At 36.4% G+C, this 20,678-nt stretch overlaps 1 protein-coding gene across 2 annotated transcripts in view; it reads left to right on the top strand.

Moving 5' to 3' along the window:
• LHFPL2 (LHFPL tetraspan subfamily member 2) overlaps positions 1–20,678 on the top strand; it is a 109,831-nt gene that overhangs the window by 48,527 nt on the left and 40,626 nt on the right. The window contains exon 2 of one of the 2 annotated variants that reach the window (XM_063295559.1): positions 6,130–6,197. The exons of the other annotated variant lie outside the window; for it this stretch is intronic. The gene's annotated coding sequence lies outside the window, so the exon portion shown is untranslated. The remainder of the gene's footprint in view (positions 1–6,129; positions 6,198–20,678) is intronic. 2 annotated transcript variants of the gene reach the window in all.

Raw genomic sequence — 20,678 nt, 5'->3', positions numbered from 1 at the left:
GCCTGATCTCAAGGATGTCTGTGCCCTGGATGCAAATGCAAAATCAGTCTCCAAATCTGACTTGAGTAACTATCATGAAGTACATGCTTTGCCACAATTTTATCCAGGACCCCAAGTATAACTTAAATTACATGACCAGAAGTGATGGTTAGAACTAGCAACTATACAGGAAGAATGGGAACGTCTCATTCCAACATTGTCAAGACTGATAGGGGCATGTCAAAGAGGAACAAAAGACATTTGTAGTTAGTTCTAGAGAAGCAACAATTACCATTTGCAATAACTTCCAGAAAGATGGTCAAATGGATAAACTTGCCAACAGACAAAAACTTTGGGACTGATTTAGTACTGCCCAGCATCCAATCATCAAGTATTTGGGGATTTCATACAGTTTATAATAAGAGGAAATGTGATGCTTAGCAGTGAATAACTGAAGGGGAGCCACTGTCTCACAGTATGTGGTAAAGAAGAACACAGAAAGGAATTGGGGATTAGGAAAAATAAACTAATGATTGTAAGCAATTCATATAATTTTTTATTGCAAAGAAACTAAGTTATAGTTCAACTGAAAGTCTCAAGGCCAGTTTATAAAGAACAAACTGGTAGAGAGGCAGAGATTATTGCTAGGACTATTTTTCCAACACATTATGATGCTTAAAAAGATTTATAGGATTATTATGTCTGTAAATAAATTTGAAATAATAATCTGGTCTTCAAAGAATGCCCAACAACAAGTATATATGGCATTAGGTTTACAGCAATATTTGCTTGCTTACTGAACTTGTAGCCTGCCACAGTCAAAGGACTCTCAGTGACTTTCAAGGTGTACAATACAATAACAATTGAAGCATTCACTGTAAAAAAACCCACCATAAATGACCAAGAAAAATAAATAAAAATGGTACAGTAGATCAAGGTATGCCCTTCAAACTAAGTTGGTAATAACTTACTGAAAGCTGGCAGAGGGAGGCAAGTCTGATCTCCAAGGGAAGACCATTCCAAAGCAACAATGCCACCAAAAAAAAATAGTGACACCTAACTTTGGCTCCCCTCACCTCTGAGAAGTGCAGGACTACTAGCAGCTGTTCCCTACAAGATCTAATGGGCTGGGTCAATCCTATTGAAGCAAGTGGTCTTGTAGATGCCTAGGTGCCAAGCAAAGAAGAGCTTTATAGGTCAACACGAGCTCCTTAAATTGTACCTGGAAATCTATTGGCAACCAGTGCTGGGCCTGCAAAATTGGTGTTATATTTGTCCATTGCCAGGAGTAGGCAAGAACAGGGACTGCCACATTCTGTACCTGTTGCAGTTTCCAAATAGTCTTTTAGGGCAACCCCATGTGAAGCTCATTGCAGCAGTTCAGCCAGGTGGTGATGGAGACGTGAGTTACTGTAGCTAGTTCCTCCTGCACCAGATAGAGTTGCAACTGGTACAGCTAGGCAAAAGCCCCATTAGCCATAACCTCCACCTGCTGTTCCAACAGGAGCTGTGAATCTAGACCCCCCAAATTGCAAACCTGGTCTTTCAGTAGCACATACACTGACACGTCCTTCCCCAGTATGGTCTTAGTTGTATTGGTTTAACATTCCTTTAATTTCTAGCCTTTGGGTTATTCTTGCAGGGTATAATAGGATTTGAAGTCTAAAACACCTGGAGGGCACCAAGCTGTGGAAAGCTGGGATAACCAATAAGTTTAGAAGTGTTTGCAGGACTTTTGCCAGAAGCATTGAGGTAAGAGGAAGATGTCAGGCCAACATGTTATTTTGCATTTCAGTAAAAAATTCCAAGAGGCCATAGGTAACATCCTATGTGGTATAGGGGCCCATTTAAGAAAAAAAGAAGGGACAGACAGACAACAGAAGGGGGAATATTCTCATAAGAAAATGCTTAGGTTATTTGGGGAAGGTCTTTTGATATTTTTTACAGTTTAATTTCTGTTGTAATAAATAATGTGTAAAAGAAAGTTATATATTTTACCTTTGATTTTGAGCCACGGTTTCTGAATAAAACAGTTGAATCTAAACTGAAAGTGTAAATAATCAGTTTATATTTGGTACTGTGAAAGGTAGGAAAAGTAAATTCCAGGTGAGGATGTATTTTTTTTTTTTTTGCAAAATAACAAGCTAAATCTACTTGAAGAAACTTATCTAAGAAGCTTTACAGACACCCTGTAAATTTTGCTTTTGAGAATAATTTGGTATGAGAAATACGAAACGAGGGAAAAACACAGGTTTAGTGGTTAAGATAACAGGCTAGAAACCAGGAGACAGAGTTCTAGTCCAGCCTTAGGCATGAAAGCCAGCTGGGTGACCTTGGGCCAGTCACTCTCTCAGCCCAACCCACCTCACAGGGTGGTTGTTGTGGGGAAAACAGGAAGAAGAAGGAATATTAGGTATGTCCGCCACCTTGAGTTATTTATAATAAAAAATAAAGGCGGGATATTAAATTAATAATAATAATATGTCTAAAGTGACCATATGTCCTTTATTGTAATGGACAGTCCTTTATTTCAGAAAGCTGTCCTTCAGATTTATTTAATTTAATCATTTATTTTCTTGGTTTTGCTCCTGAATTTTCCTTTGTAAAGCAAAGCTATAAACATATTTTTTTATCCTCTTGAACCTCTTTCAGATTTGCCCTTTATTTTTTTTCCAAGAAAATATGGTCATTGTATGTATGTGATATGTTTGCATATATATTGTAATCTGAGAGAGTGACTATTTGTTTATAAGGTAAGCTTTTTCTGTAACTTTCCGTAACAATAGACAGCAGAAGAAAAAAACTGAAGAAAATAACATCTGTGGAGTACTTCATGTAGCCCATTAGTCATTTATACAGGATTGCCTTAACTAGACAAAATGGCCAAACAAATCCACTTGAGAGAATAAGATTTAACTTGGCAGAATGTTAGAGCCACAGCTTTTGAAAAAGAGTATTTATCTTTACCACCTTTCTAAAGCTGATGACAAAGAGCCAGTAAAACTAGACAGATTCTGTTTATTTTGTAACAAATAGAACAGACTATTTTTTGTGAAAGTACTGGGTAGGCTCTTAAGAGTATTTAAATAATACAGTCCCTACAGTGAATCCTAGAATTACCCAGAAAAAAAGAAAAGGAAAAAGAAAAGAAAAGGTTCTTTGTGGCATACTGTTAACTACAGTACTTTTAACATTCCCACTATCCCTGCAGCTGGGCTCCATCTACAAAAATAAGTGCAGTGTTAACTCATTCAAAACAGTGGTAAACCCATCTCCTATTTCTTTTGTCTGCATCAGAGAATGCTAGTTTTGCAAATTCTCTCCTTTCTTCTGAAAAGCAATCAGAAAGAGAGATATAATGCTGTCCAGAAATGGATGAAAATCAAGGGAGTTTCATTCAACACAAAAATGTCAAAAATGTAAAACAAGGTAGACTACTTTATTTGGTTAGATCTAGACTTAATAGGGGGTATTGTTCCCTAATTCCATTTTGTTTGTATTCATGCTTCTAGTTAACCTTTAAAGGTGGTCAAATAGCAATGGTCAGTTATTGAGAGAAAACTTTGGGCATGATAAAGCAAAAGCTAGGCCCCATAGATGAAAATAATTCAGGATGTTTGTATGCAATATATTTAAATACTAATGTTTTTTAAAAATGTAAAAACATTGCAAATATAGTTTTATTGACGTTTTCCTGGAGGTCCACAGTGTGATTTAAATCTACCAGATTTTTGTGGCTCAAGTTTATTTCTGTACCCTAAATCACCTGACCCTGAATTCCAGGAGCTGTGACCCTATGTCTTCTCCTGGACATCCATTTGGAGAAGGTTGCCCTAACAGGATAAAGTTTATAGCCAGGAAGAGGATTGCTCTGTTAATATTGACAGTCTAATGTGGTTTTGTTCAGTGCAATTGCCATGTATAGTTCAAAAGATACAGCTAACTTGGTTAATGAGTTCATAATGAATTGAGCAGAACCCCATGTAGATTTGCCTGTATTTCAGTGGTGCTATCTTGAGAAAGATCTTTAGGAGACCTATGTTAATTTTACTTGTAAATTATAATAATATTGTTAAATCTCCCATTTAGGTTATCCTTGTGGTGACTGGGAAGAATAGAGGTATAATCACTTACTGAAGAGATAGAATGTGTTTATGGCTGAGGGATCCTCAGACTGTCACTAAACTTGACTGCCTAAATAATTGTGAATTAAACTGTTATCCTGTCAACCTTTGTCTACCGGCAATAGTCCGTAATTATTACTACCCAACCCATATTTCATAGCAGGACAAACATAATGGCAGGGCGCTGTGGGATCTGGGTGGCTACAGTTAGGTTCAGAGAGAAACACACAGTTCAGGTAAGCAGAGGTTAAAGAACTGAGCAGCAAATGAAGATTAGAAGGGTCAAAGTCAGGCTGATGGTTATGTTCCAGAAGTCAAGTGTTCTATAAAAGGAACCAAGCATTCTATAAAAAGCTTCTGAAATAAGGCACAAGAATCTATATGTCTACCCTTAGCAACATATTGCTCAGACTGAGGAACCAAGGTCAAGGGAGAAGTTATGTAAGCTAATCTTTTATTGGCTTCCCCAGATCATTCACTCTGGCAAGGCTAATAATTCCTTCATTGGCTATTAACTGGGTGGCGTGAGAGAACAGGAAATATATGACCAATATCACCTGTGCTAGAAAGCTGTCTCAGTGATATACAGTAGCAGGCACTAGGTTCTGATGCTACAAACCTATTTTGCATCCTTTGATGTCATACAAAAAATGGAATATAATGGCACAAGGCCAAACTTTGGTTGGTTGGTTGGAGGATTAGCCTGATCTGCAAATCTATCCACTCTGATTTACAAACCATGCTTTTGAGAGGAATATGTTCATTCATCTCGTTAAGCCGCAAACAAATCCCATTATAATTTAGTGCTACATGTGAAACATAGAGTAGATCGTTCTTGCTGAGGTTCCCTGAAAATCTCTTGTTATATATGAAATAACATGCTTTCATATTGAATGGCCAGATTTAGATTACCTTTCATGGTATTTGAGTATAGTAAATTCAGTTATACTTGCTTTTTTGTTGACCAACCACTGCAGTGGCCTTTCCATATATCCTGGTATTTCAAAAGAATATGTTTATTCTTCAGTACATAGGTAGAAGTTTCAGATAGATGTTTCCTAGGTAGGTAGGTAGGTAGGTAGGTAGGTAGGTAGGAATTGTTTTTCCTTTTGTTTCACAGAATTCTACATGAGTCATGTATGGATTTGTGGAATAATTTGGCCATGCATATGGATGCTTATTAATGTAAATGTGTGATGTATAGATTACTTTGCTGGATTCTTCATATGGGTTGTAAAGTCTAACATCCTTTCTTTTGTTTGTGTGTTTATTTGTCTTTCTTTTATAATTGGTAGGAGGCAAAGCAAACTACAGGTTTTAATGTGTGAGGAAAGGAAACATTTGATAAAGCACATACTATTTTCTAATATAGGTCACTTGTTTATTTTTATAATCATTTTTAATAACAGAAAGAGATAATCTTACACTAGAATTACACTTCCAGTAGAAGGAGGATGCTCTTACACTGTTGCATTAAAACTGGCAATCTAAACTAAGATGACTAGTGTATTTTCTTTTTAAACAGGAAACATTTGTATTTTTAGGCTATACTACACATTGTTGGTAAAAATTAAATGTGGAGTTATGTGAAGAAATACACAGTAATATGTCCATAAAAGACAGAACACAATTAGTTTTGACCCATTTAAAGCAATATAATGTCCCCCAGTCAACATCACAGACGTAAGTGCAATCAGGATTGGGATTTTGGGCTAAAATATGGTTTCTTAAGAGTAATCATAGGAGTTCTGGATTGGACTGTTAATGCTTCAAACAAGTAAATGCATTTGGAAAAACCCATTGTTAAAAATCAAGTTCTTCAAGGAGAAGCATGGAGTATAGTATACTGTAATATTCAGATGAGTTGACTATCACATCTTGTGAAACATCATTTTTGAGTGAAGTTAATAAAATATTTATAATTATGCCAATTGTACTGTGAAATGTGAAACTGGATTGACTGACTGACTGATAGATTTTTGACTAATATAGCTTTTCTTACATTATGTTAAAATTATTTCTCCAGAAACATCCTACAGTTCTGAATGGCAGTCCCCTTTTTCTCAGAAAGAAGGACTCTGATATACAGATCAGGTGAGTAAAATGGAGGGTAGTTTTTCATGTGCTAAATAAGCTTAAATCTAATTTTATTCTTTACGATCTTTGATGAGCAGCCCCTCAGAGTCTGGGAACAACCATGGAAATTAAAGGTAAGTTTTCATTACAAGTCTTATAGTGTACATGATGATTCTTTATTGAAATCTGCAGCAATAACAAAATAACAGTCTTGCTGAATCAGGCCAAGGCCCATCTTAGTCCAGCGTTTTGTTTTCTACATTTCTTTGGGGTGTTTTTAGAGGAGATGGAGATATACTCCTCTCTTGCTATTGTTTACCTACAGCTGTAATTTGGAAGCATGCTGCCCCTACCTAGAAGGGAATATTGAGTCTTCAAAACAACAGCTTTTGACAAACCTCTTCTCTATGAATTTATCCAGTTCCTATTTAAATCATCCAAGTTAGTTGCCAACACCACATCTCATAATAGTGAATTCCCCAATGCTTGTGAACTTTCTTTTGTCTGTTTTGAATCTCGTTCCAGTCACCTATGTTGGGTGATCCCTGATTCTGATATTTTGAGATGAAAAAAGGCTTCTGCTTGTCAAATTTCTCCATGCCGTGCATGATTTTATATACTGCAACCATGAGCTGCTGCTTTCTCAGCTGATTCCATATCTGGACATACAGTACCATACATTTATATAAGAGCACTGTTGGCAGTTTTATTGTCAGTGCATTTCCTAATGGTCCCTAGCAGGAGATTTGTCTTTTTCACAGCTGCCACACACTGAATCAGGATCTTCAGTGAACTCTTTGATCCAGTATCTTCTCCAAAATAGTTACAAAAGGAAGACCTCATCTTATGTGAAGATAGAGATTTTTGCCCTGATGCACATCACTAATTTAATGGAAATTAATTACTACATTAATTTGCTATTTGGTTGAACATTCAGAGATCCGTTTCAAGCACTTGATAAGCACATTGGATTTTAATTGCCTGAAGTAGTTTACTATCATCTGCAAACTTGGCCAGATCATTTCATCCTCTCCCCTATGTTTACTCAAGGGATTTTGATGAGGCTCTTTGTCAAAGTCTTTTTGAAAATCTGGAGAATACAGCATTGGCAGGGTTGTCTCCATCCATCTGCCTGTTGACACTCTTTTTAAAAAAAAAGGTATAAGGTTGATGAATCAGGATTCACTTTTGCAGAATCCATGCTGTTTTTCTTTCAGCAGGACTTGCTTTTCTGTTTGGTGATTATTTCCATTTCTATAAATTTACATAGAATTGATATTAAGCTGGCATCATTAAGCTGACAGGTCAGCAAGTTCTGAGATCTTCCCTGGTTCCTTTTTAAAGATTGATGTTATATTGGTAACTTTACAGTCCTCTGGAACTGAACCTGATTTGAGGGACAAGTTGAATATTTTTATTAGGAGGTCAACAATTTCATGTTTGAGTTTATTAAGAGTCAATAAATTGTTGACTCTTAAAGTCAAACAATTTCATGTTTGACTTTGAGTCTTTATGAACTCTTGGGTGGATGCCATCAGGATGGTGATTTGTTACTGTATAGTCTCTCAAGGTGTCCTGTAATTTCTCTTGCTATTTCAGTTTGCCATATTCCAATTCTCTCCTTGCAGAAATCAGTGAAGTTTCAGATACCTGATCCATCTATAGGAAAAATAAATGCAAAAAGAATAGTTCATTTTCTCAGCAGTCTTCATATTGTCCTTGAGAATTGTCATCTAATGGCTCAAGTGCTTCCTTAGCTGGTTTTATGCTTTGAAAGTAATGAAGAACACCTTTATTTTTTCTCTTAATGTTTTTTTTCCAAATGCTGATTGATTGATTTCATTTTTTTCATTCCTTATTACTACCTTACTACAGGTTTTTTTTCCTCCTTTTCTTTGAAAAAAGCATTCTTTTACAGCTTCTGGATATTACTGGAGAGCCATTCTGGCCTCTTCCTCATCTTATTTAATTGTTTTTTATGTTACGAAATACATTCCAGTTCAGCTTAAATTATTGTGGCTTTAAATACTCTCTGGGCGTTAAGAAAATATTTGGTTTTCTTGACTTTCCCTTTTGGTTTCTTTTTCACCAGTCCCACATGTTTTTGAAGTTTCCCGTTGTGCAATCAAATGTAACTGTACTGTATTGGAACTTGTTGGCAATCTCCTATCTGCCTGTATGCTACACACAATAATATTATGGTCACTGTTTCTTACTGGAAACAAAACACTCAGATCTCTTTGATTAGATAGCCCTAGCTCTTATCCCTGGCCTAGCATTACTAGCTACTTCACTTCACTTCACTTCACTATGCTATTAAGCAGCCTGGATTTGGATTTCAGGATTGGCCAACTGTATTTTACAATGTCATGGGCACTGACATGAACCGCAACCATTGCTCCTTCCAGTGCTATCCAGTAACTTATTTACAGTCTTTGCACCAGGGAAATCACTGTGATTTACAAACTCATCACAAACCAGAATTTGTAGTGTAACAAACTGGGAAGGTTTTGAGAATGTTCAGTGTATATCTTCTAACAGTTGACTCTACATTCACAGCTCCCCTGAAATTGCACTTGATGGCTTATGCAAAATAATGGACAAATGCTTATAAAAACATGTCCATGTAGATGGGAAGTAGTAGAGGGGGAATGCTAATCATTTTTTCTAGGCATATTCCCAGTGGAATCTGAAGGGACATGGCAAGGCGCTCAGTTGTTTGCCACCTTGAATTAATAGCAAATGAGCATTGATTGGTTGGCAGTTGTTTTTGTTTGTTGTGGGCCAAAAAGGGCAAGCACTGATTGGCCATTTGTCCTTTGTTAGCTCTAGACTTGTGAACATATAGACAAGATTCTTGGAGTCCACACATCTTAAAGTTGCCAAGGTTGAAAAACACTGATCTAACATATGAGTGGAAAGGTGATGATCTGCAGAAACTGTTGCTTCTGTTTGTGTAGGATTTCTGTGTGATTTGGAAGCTTGGGAAATCAACATAGAAAGTGACAAGGACTGTAATATAAGAACAGCAGAGCTACTCAGTTTGTCTCCACTATTACTTTCTTTACATATTAGTAAAAACATTTTTTTCAGCATTAGCACTAATCTAATTCATTTATCTCTATTTTGTGAATAAAATCTCAATTTGACAAGACTTAAAATATTTCCACTCACATTCAGAAGTTAAAACAATGAGGATCTATATAACATTAGTTTTGTTTTCAAAGGAAAGCAAAAAGTCTATTGCTAGCACTGAGTACTGTGTATAATTACTTGAAAGTAAGTCACGTTGGTTCCATTTGCACTTATTTTAAAGGGAATGTGCCTAAAATAAGGAAATCATAACAGTTTTTCCTGTTGTACTTGTTTGTTTCTTCTCCTGTGTAATGTTATATCCATTTTTGCAAAGGAGTTGTTCAGTAGTTTGAAATTAGAAATTTGAAATTCCATGTATGTCATGTTATAGGAACAAACTTTTTTGATACTTGGAAAATAGTGGTTTAAATCTGTGCAGGACATAGGTGATTTCATCTTTAGACTTTATCCAGGCTTTGCAGAGCATAACTCTTAATATATTCAGCATCACCATCCCTCTCTGAATGTATTTCAATCTGTACTATGTGTGATGAGATCAGCATCTTGCATCCAGCAGAAAATTACTGCTTAATTAGCAATAATAAATCATTCTGCTTGTCTTAAAAAAAATCTTCACTATGGACCTACAACCACAATATTGATTAAGTGGAAATATATGGCAAATAGTGAATAATTTTAAAGCAATTGCTATATACTACTAACATAAGTGCATCCAGAAGGGAAGTTGAGTTTTGATAGTTACGTTTTCTTACATCTTTGCTTTTTGTATTTTTAAAGCACACCTTTTTAATGTTGAGTTTATCTACATTGTGATGCAAAAATATCTCAAGCAAATGTATTTAGAGAATCTGGTAAACTATTGGCATAATAATTTTTGTTTTTCTTTAAGTGATTGATATGACATAGAATCACTAGGCAGCAAGTAACACTAGTCCTTTCCAAACGATAGTTGAAATGATGGGAGCAATCAATTTTTAAGACCTTATTCACCTGGAAGATGAAAGGTGTCATATTTCAAAAAGGAAGTCCTGCTTGGCTACACATCTTGAGAGTCCGCCTTGATGAGTTGGTTTGTCAGAGAGAACTAGGAGCCAGTTCCTCACTAACCAAGTCTTCAGTGAATAGTTTAATGAACTTTTCCAGGCACAAGCCCTATCTATTCACACCACAACAGGATGAAATATTACAAAGTTAGGGGGAGGAGATTTATCTTCCACACCATAAATAGCAAGTAATGTTACATCCTGTTCACAGATCCATCATATGTTTAATAGAGAGGCTTGTTCCTTACATTGCACTCCAGTGTGTATTTTCTGGCGTACTAGGATGAGAACGTTATACATCAGTGGTTTTACATTTTCTATTTTCAGAGAATATATTCTGTATTAATATTCCTGCCAAGGAATTACTGTATATTGCCAAGGATTCTGGGAATGGGGATTCTTTTTTGCATAAGCCCACTTCATTCTAACTAGGATCTAGCCAGGACTTTGGGGCCTCACCATACCTGTAGTCCCTTGTTGCAGTGGAAAAACAGTAAGGCTGGCCAAAAAGAGCAGCTGGTATGTTTTTGAGGAAGCCTTGTTTTTTTCTGAAGGACAGATTAAAGGTTACTATTTATGTTACAATTGAGTGTTTGTATGTGTGCTGGGAGTTTAAAATGTGGTGTACAGCATTTCTGTTTGTACCTTAGCAAAATCCTTTACAATACCTTGTAGGATATTGTATGAATCATCATCATCATTCTAAGATCTAAACATATAACTCTCATGGGCTGTGGGAATAACCTTGAGGAACAGGAAAAAGAGCTGCAACCAAGATAATGGTCAGATAAGAGAAATACTAGTCCAAAGAAAAAACGTAATTTGAGAAGGCCATGACCCTCCCTAGTGAGTTCTCTTGAATATAAAGGCAGTAAGGGGAGAGACACATTCAGACTTGCAAGGTTCTGTTACTGTAACCTTATAATAAAAGTAGTAGTAGCATTCATAACTTTGGTTTCCTGGTCTGGATTACCTTGAGGGGCTGACAATAACAGCATTCCTGTTTACATTAGGATTAGCAAGAAGTGTTGCACCTAAACCCTTATTTTGTAAATAACTGTTCCATGTGTCATTGGACTAGGAACATCAACTGCTTTTAAGTACTGTTTTGTCCTTTGAAAAAAAAACCTGACTGTTAATAACATTAATGCTTAATGTGCTTGTACTTGAGGGCTTACAAAAAGATTACTTTTGGTGAGTGTCAACAAACAATGCATTTCAAAATCAAAGTTTAATAATATCTACATATTTGAAATGCTAAATCAGAGAAACATACCTCCCAACAGATAATGTGTTAAGTCAGTACTAGGAAGAAGAAAAGGAAATTCAGTACTTGGGAAGTTGAAAACAGCTATTCAAACCAAACTGGGGGTTTTTTGCTCAGATTAAGCATTTTTCTTCGTGGAGTTTGGGTATATTTCATGTCATTTCTTTAGACTGTCAAATTATAAACATTGTATTAAAAATATTAGTAGAGGTATGTGTACAGAGGGCACATCCACTGCAACTTTTTTTTATGTAAACATTCATGAAGTGTATCTTGGTAGGATTCCTTTTAAACTACTCTTTGGTAAGTAGCATTTAGTTTGCCTGTCTGTGGACTATCTTCTTTTAGTTACCTTTCTTTTATTAGACCAGTATTCCCTCCAAAGTAGTCTCTAGTTTTTCCAGTATAGAGTTGACCTTGAATGGTTGACCCCTAGTCTTCCAGCCAGCTTCTCTGCCTAAGGGAGAACTAGAACTTGGGTATTCCTGCCCCTAGTCCACTGTACCACACTGGCTCTCCTCTCCAGATCTAGTAAGAAATAAGTAATAAAAAAATTAAATGCCCTGTATTTCCAGTCACCATGAGTATTAGCCATGCTAGCCTGGAATTCTGGAAAGAGTGATCAAGTGCATCTGGAAAATACCAGATGGGAAGGAGTTGCATTAAGGAGCTAAAGTTCTTTGCTTCAGCATTGAAAGGCAGCCGGAATTCTTCTCTCTTCCCTTTCCTTTTTCAATTTGAAGAGACAATAAAAAAGCTAAGAAGGAAACGAAAAGACAAGAACACCTCCTCTCTGGCAGCCAACACCCAGATAAGCAGGGATTAACACCAGGTAAACAAACAAAACAATGCCCTAATCAAGGAACTACCAAGGAGAAAACTGCACCCCTACCAACACTGTCAGGGCAGGCTACTGCATATAAGTAGGGAGTAAACCCCACACTCACTCACACTGATGATGATACCTAGTTGGGTAATAAACAACTGCAAGCAAAAAACCAACCTCAGAGAGCACCAAGGACTCCACAAGCTGTGTATTTGTATGTTTCAATGTAAGTGTGTGATATTTCTACTCACACATACACTCTAGCCATTTTGTGCTGTGTCACTGCAGCATGGACATTCTCTTGGCTAGTAAAAAGTTGCCTGCCCCCTGTGTGATATAGGAGGGTAATTTGCCCAGGTAGGGAATATAAGTATGGAGGAAGGAAGCTCTGCTTGAAGTGAGTAGCTGGATTTCTTTTTTATCAGGACTGGGGACTCTCCTGATGAGTACTCCAGACATCATGGTGCATCCAAAAAATGTTAATTAAACTTTAATAGTAGTATGAGAAATTTACATGAGAATATCTCTCAATGGCATCAGGTTTGGAAAGACAGTTTTACATCATAGGATATGTAGATGGTTGTGTTGCCTATAGTGCAACACAGCTATGAGCAACCACTTCTTGACTTTCTCTTCTTCTAAGCAGCAGCATAGATAATCTATTTTTTCTTATCTGTGCAAGCCCAAGCATATGCAACATGGTGCCTGTTGGTGCTAATGTATCTGGAGACACTTACATCCATATACACCAAGTTTCTTGTATCATCTAACTAAGGTTTTTTTTAAAAAAAATATTAATTAAAATAAAAATCCAAAATGTTGCCAGTGTTAGCCTTTAACATTTTATGTATTTATCAGAATACCTTTGAGCTCTACATAAACTTCATAGACATTTTTAGAAAATAAAGAATGTCTGTAGATTAGTGCTTGTTTGAAAATGGGCCTGCAAAAAAAAAAAAAGAGAACTTCATGGGGAGAATAGAAAGAGTTGCAGTTACCAGTTTGTCTTCTACTAAATGGATATGATATATTTGCCTGCACCCACTATGGTGCCTATTTTGTCAGAGCACAGCCTTCCCTCTGTAAAGCTTTGATTTTGTGAGTGCTCACCATATACTGTTCAAGCAGAAAAAGTTCTACTCCAGATTCAGGCTGTAGTCTACATCTGATATCTTGAATCACATCATGCAAATGTTTGTATGAAGTAGGAATCCTTGAAGACACCTATATTCTTCACATCTAGGTGTTTTCATTTTTGTAAGCCTGCTGCAAATAGAGGAGTTGCTCTGGTTGGATCTCTCTCAATAGTATTACCTTGACTTTGCAATCTTCATCTGCATTTCCACTGACTGTACTACATAAGCTATTGATGATTAGCTCAAGGCCAGCATTTCAGCCAGCTTCATTTTGGCCTCATTCTCACGGTCAAGAATTGGATTTCAAAGAGAGTAATTGCTCCATCTGTTTTACTCAATGCCCAGCTGAAGGCATGCAACATCCCCCCTCACCCCTCTTTCCATATTGCTCTCTGCAATAACAGGTATAATTGTAGCAAGCTCCTGAGAAGCAATCTGATTAGCAGATGTTAAAAGGGGATGTTTTCAGCAGGTTCTTGGTGTGAAGTAGTAATTTGAGAGATCTTGTGTATGGGCTTGCTGAGGTCTGATTGATGGGTTGGCTGCCTTTGACTCTGCCTCCGCTTTGGGAATTACATCATTTCCACCGCCCCCAACTCTCTCCCCACTCCATTGAGTCCAGGTGGAAATGTTTATATGGAGAGCAGCCAGAGTACCATTTATACAGCTGGAAGGCTGCTTTTCCCATAAGCAAGACAGAATGCAACAACTCCTCCTTTTTCACAAGGCACACACCAGCTGCATTTATATTCAGGCCCATTATTATATGAAGGCATATTGCCTTGGCAATTAAATTGAGAAGGGGATTTACTGTGTTTTGTCTGCTGTCCCTCTTGCTAGGCTTCATTGTTCCATTGAGTAAATTACCCTAGATCATTCCTATTCTACCTGAAAAGTAATAATTAGGATCTCTGGCAAATGGTGATAGATGTGATTTCATTTACTCTGTTTATCAACGTTATGTTCAACAACATAGCAGGTCCTCTTGTCTTACATATGACATGCTTTTAGGTGCATCACAAATGTCTCAACAGGTGATAACATATAGCCAACCTTGTCTGGGCTCAGAAGGAACAGGTCTGGTTGGTTGGTTGATTTATTTATTTGTTTGTCATATTTTTATTACTGCCCATCTCCCCCACTCAGTGTTAATAAAAATACAGGAAGTATACTGCCAATACTTCCCGGTAGTACCAGGGCGGTAGCTTAGTGAGAAAAAGTGAAAAAACGTTCCACAAGTCAGCAGCAAATACCTTCCATACTGCTGCCAAAAACCTAAGTGGATGTATTTGTGAATTGAGTTGGACTTGTAGGAATCTTTACTTTTTTAATTTATATCTGAAATAAGTCATACGCCTATTAGGGAAATGGATACTGTCAAAAAGCTTCCTTGGTCCCTAACAAGTATATTTCTGAAACAGGAACTTCATTGTACTTACTTTCTAAAAAAATATCTCATTTATGAGACTATATTTTTGTATATCCAGAAAGTTTTCTAAGTATGCAGAAAATACTATTTTATTCTGGGAGTGGTTACATTTGGCTTCCACATTCAATGCCAATTAAAATTATTGAAGGGAATATTGTTATGTAGTATTACGGACTGTCTCTATAATATCCATCATTCTGTATCTGCCACAGCTAATTAGAGGCTTATTTCTATAAAGTTTGGTTGACTGTAGGAATAGAATATTGGATTAAACAGGAGTGGATAAATATTTGGGGGGCAGGTTCCCCAAAGCTTTTAATCTTTTCACTGCATGATAACATGTAAACATTGCATGTTATTCACACAGTCCTGAGTGTCTGTGAATATATTCTGCACCACTTAAATGAAAACAGGAATGCAGGATATTCTTTGTTCCTCAGTGGTAGTGCTGACAACATTGTCTACTGTCGACTCATGTGTTTTGTCTCCAGTCTCCAGTGTGAGACTCATTGAACTTCAGGCATCATGGCTGAAATAGCTGGCCTTAATTCTGAACTTCCTTTTTTCTCATCTGTTGCTTTTTTTAACAACTTCTCTAATTGGGTGGTCTCAAAACTTGAAAGCTTGCAAACACTTTTTCAACTATTTTGTGTGTTGGCCTTTTTTTTTCTTCCTACACAAATATTGCTATCATTTTCTTGCAACAAGATCACTAGCTGAGCATTTCAACTATTCATATTGCTGGAAGTTTTCTCTCTGCTTTCAATTTTTTTGCCCTGCAGAAGGTATAGATAAACTAAACGTTACTGTTTTGTCTTTTAAAAGTAATTAATCTCACAGGGCTGCACTGCTCATAGATTCAGCTCAAACATGTTCAAAATAATTCATAATGTGGATAGTTATGGAGGAGAGTGGAAGGAAAATTCACATAATGGTGTCCACAGAAACTGTTTTTCAAAAAGGAACACCTAAAATGCCAGTTCGGTGACAAGGATTAAGGACAGATACCAGAAAATACAAATTGCTTCTGATAACTATGTTTAATCAGTTTATTAAATAATAGTTGTAAAGCAATATATAATTGTAATCTTAACACTGAAATAAAATTAAAACTCAAATCTTTTAATCATGCCTGTCTTTTTACAAATGTTTCTGATTTTTTTTCCTGCCGTTCAGTCATGTCCGGTTCTTGGCGATTGCCTGGACTAGTCCCTGCAGTTTTCTTGGCAAGATTTTAGAAGTGGTTTTCCTTTGCCTCCTTCCTAGGTCTGAGAGGGAGTGACTGGCCCAGGGTCACCCAGCTTGCTTTGTGTCTAAGGCGGGACTACTTCTGGTTTCCCGGTTTCTAGACTGATGCCTTAACCGCTACACCAAACTGGCTTTCATCAAAAGTGATTAAGTGATAAAGCCTCACTTTTCTTGAATATATTATGTTTCTTGAATGACATGTGTGTTAGTGCAGGTATCTAGGTATATGTATAGATAGAGCCATATGAATTTAGATGGGTTATCTGCCTTATATAGCAATTAAAAAGGAATAACCCTGTTCGATGCAAGCTAGAAACTTTCCAACTTGACCTCCCCCGGCAACTTCATGGAATGAAGAGAGAAGACAGCCCTGAGGCACTCCACAGTGCAGATGTCTCCAGGAAAATATCCACTCTCCCATCGCCACCAACTGGAACTATCCCTTTGGGAAGGAATGGAACCACTACAAGGTAGTGCCCCACCACCCTTGGAGTCAATCCAGAATGATACTATGATTGATGGTATCACAAGCTCCTGAGACATCAAGGAGGACCTTCCCCTGACCCTAGTCTTTTCATGGTTCATCCACAATTGGAACCAATGCAGTTGCCATTCTGCACTCTGGCCTGAAATCTGACTGCCAGAGGTCCACCCCTCCTCCTCCTCCTCCTCCTCATGATGGGGAAAAAGTGCCGTGCAGTTTATTTGTGCTAAGCATTAAGCTTGCTTCTCAAGAGAAAAACTTAAACTGCTGTAGTTTTCTGTCCTGAGCACGTTCTTTTCACTCTTGCTTGTTTCTTTTTTGAGACAGTGTTGCCAGAACTTAGCATAATTTTTCAAATGCAGCAGTGCCACCAATGTATACAAAGGCACAAGGCAGTATGATGCTGGCCATTTTATTTTAAAGTCCTGTCCTTTATTATTCTCACAGCAGAACAGGTGCTGAGTGTTGACACAACTATAAATCAACAGATGCCTTTGGGAGATAGAGGGAGATATCATTGTGCTCAGTGGAGCCCCAAAGCTTGGGGAACTACAAAACCTTGAAGGGGGCAAACACTACTGCTCTTCAAGAGGCTAAATATTTCTGTTTGTGGCCTTGAGAAACAAGAATGAGCAGGAAAAATTTTAAATGTAGATAAAGAGGAAATAATTTCACTTGCCAGTTTTAGCTTCTGTGTGTGTAATTTATATATATATGTATATTTATCATTTCACTTATCCATATATAACTTTCATATGATTATTTTTCTTTGCCCTTAGTCACATCAGAATCATAACATTTATTCTAGCTAACAGTTAGGTTGTCATGCATACAGCTTTATGCTCAGTCTTTGGCATTGTTGTGCAAAGTAAGTTTTTCCAATGGGTTTATCAAATGTTGTATTCAGAATGAGAGTGCCCCCTCTCTTTTCTTTGAGGAATCCTTTTCTCATTTTATTTTCACTCCCAAAGAATTGGATTATCTTTAAAACAACTTGGTTGTTTAAGACAATTCTTATTCTGCAAGTTTTATCCTTAACGTGATTCCTGCCTTTTTACCTGAGGTAATTATAATCAACAATTGCAAGAGTAAAATACACTTTAACTTTTAAGACATTCTGTCATTTTCACAAGGGAAAAAATAAGGATTCACAGTGTTTCCGTCTGAGGTTCACATTTGTAAGGATTGATGGATCTGTTCCTATCTCCTGCCCGATTGACCAGGACACAAAGCTGAGAATGCAGTGAAGAAGGTGGCAGTCTATTTACTCAGAGAGAGATTGGTTTGGAAACAAGGAACTGATTGCCCTGTTTTCTCTGGAGAAGAGACTAAGCCTAAATATGGCTTTTGAGCTACAAAGAACCTGTTATTCTGGTCATGATATTCAGTTTTAGAGACCCATCAAAGAACAAAATAGTACGAAGGAGCTGAAAGAAATCACCATTTCCTTCTTTGTTGAAAGATAAGACAATATATTAAATATAGTATATTAAATTTTATTTTAGTCATATTGGTACATTTTCAGAATTTATGCAACTTATAACTGAATTCTTACTAGTCTTAGTTTTTGTGGCCAAATTTTTTATCCAGTCACATTTCTGAACCCTTCTTTTAAATTTGATACAACAAGCATTATGACTTCACGATCAATACATTTGATTTTTCTAAGATAACCACGTGACTTTATGTATGTAAAGAGGGCTTTAAAAGACATTTCATATTTTTCATATTTTGCTTTGCCTGCCAGGAAAGGATGTCTAGCTCAACCCAAAATTAAATGAATTTTTAAAATTTTAAAAAATTGCTGAGAACTCACAGGATTGTCAAAAGTTTTGTGAGATTTTGGCAGTGTGTGTGACAATCTCAAGGGACTCCCAAAATCTCACAAGGTTTCAGGCAACCCTTGTATATGTGTGGTCATCTTGTTACTTGGGAGGCCAGTGATATATAAATTAAATTATGATTATAATCATCACCATCCTGTTCCAGGTCAATATGGCAGTTTCATGTCAAACAGTGACTGTGGAATTCAAGAATGTATACTTTTGAAGAAAGACTAATTAAATTATGCTGGTAAAAGAAAAAAGAACAATATATTTTTAATCTATCTGCCTTCCCAAATTTGAAACATTATTATAGTTGACATATCTTTTGATTGATAGGTATTATACTTAAGTGATTTATTGTATTCCTAATGGCACTTTGCTTTATTTCAACATTTTTGAAGCATGCAAATCACAGTTTTAAAAATTATCCATAGGGAAGATGTGATAAATTCCATAATTTCAAATGATAGATTCTTTAAAAATACAGAGTTGCAAAATGATAAATAGCTACTGACCGCATTGTTAGTATATCCACATTGGTTCCTCCAACTTTAATAAAAAATTATTAATATAAGGGTCTTGTAAATGGGGTACTTAGTTCATTCCTTTTAGTGTTTGATCCATTTTAGAAGCTTCAAGATTCTTTGACTGAAAGTGGATGAAAGAAAATATAATACATTTTTCAGACAAGTGATTTCAAACTGAAAATTTTAGTGTGTATTCAGCTGATAGAAATGTATTGTAGGGAATGTAAGACAGAAGCATTAGTAAATGGTGAGGGCTACAATGTTGATTTTGATTCTTCAGTTGAATTAGTGTTTGATCTCTGTAGGATTAACTAGGTTCAATATCAATTAACTTTTGGAGATTCTTGTCTTTAATCTTGGATTTAACATCCTATTTATGGCTCAGACATAAAAGTCTGCTGTTTATGGGGCAATATATAAAAGAATTTAGATTTATTTTGTAACATACCAAATTGTTTGCTGAGGGATCTGCTTCTAAGCCTGTCTTTTGAGGCTTTTGATGTAATTTCTCACAAACTATTAGTTCTCTTGTGGGTAATGTGTGAGGTTTGTATGTGCGTCTGTGGGAGAGAGAGGTTTACTCCCCAGCCAGCCTGTTGGTATTTATATCCTCATTTCTTTTTCACGGTAAATTTGAAACTCTGTTTAGGATATATTTTTGGAATAAAAATAAATATTTCTTTGTTCATTCAAACTCAAAATTATGACTTGCTAGAAAACTGTTTGTCAGAATCAATATGCTTGAAAATCAAAATTACTTTAGTGATGCTTATTTATTAGGTTTATAGTCTGCTTTTCCTTCAGGAGGAAGGCAACACACCTAGAATTCTGTCCTTTTATTTTTCTCCACAACAAGCTTCTGAGGAAGGTTGAATATGATACATACATTGACAGATTTTCTTTTTCTGTCTACTCTAAGTGGGCTGAATTTTCTTAATTCTGTTAAGATGAAAAGTATGGGCATCTTTAATTGCATGGGAAAGTGGTTATCTATTTTACATTAATTATCCCGAAGTGCAGAGTAGTTGGCTTATATTCTTTTGCTACATGTTGCATATTGTACAGCTGCCTTTCCCCAACCTCCAAATTTTTGGGGATTGTAGCCTCCAATATTTCCAGGACCTTTTTCTGTAGCTGTTGCATATTTTCAAATATGAGAATCTAGGAGTTATAGCCAGTTCCCAAGACCTTTGGAAGACTTCAGAAGGGGGAAGGCTGTTAATATGTTCTAGGATAGATTATATAGAGTTAGGAAGTATCTCATCTTCCTGAACGTACAGAAAATTCACTTCTTGGTTGGCCATAAAGTCTTTGCTTAATAACCTTTCCTTTTAAAGCAGGCTGGTCTATTGTCAAATAGATTATACTGCCTGAAAATTTTTACTAGTCAATATCCTTTAAAACTGAATCTTCCATTGGAACCCTACTTTCTGCAGACAAAACCTTCCAAACATGTTTTCCAATCTATATAATAGCTTTACAGATATTTTAAAGTAATTGTAATGTTCCCATTTAATTATTTTTTCTCCAAGCTAAACAGGTACAGATCTTTGTACAGTTACGTTTGTTCCTTATTTTATGGGCAAAAATAAAGAGTCCATTCTGTCAGTGGAAGGA

This window comes from Candoia aspera, chromosome 2 (genome assembly GCF_035149785.1).
Source record: "Candoia aspera isolate rCanAsp1 chromosome 2, rCanAsp1.hap2, whole genome shotgun sequence".
Taxonomy (NCBI): domain Eukaryota; kingdom Metazoa; phylum Chordata; class Lepidosauria; order Squamata; family Boidae; genus Candoia; species Candoia aspera.
The sequence above is the reverse complement of the archived record's forward strand: the minus strand, read 5'-3'. Positions and strand labels throughout refer to the sequence as shown.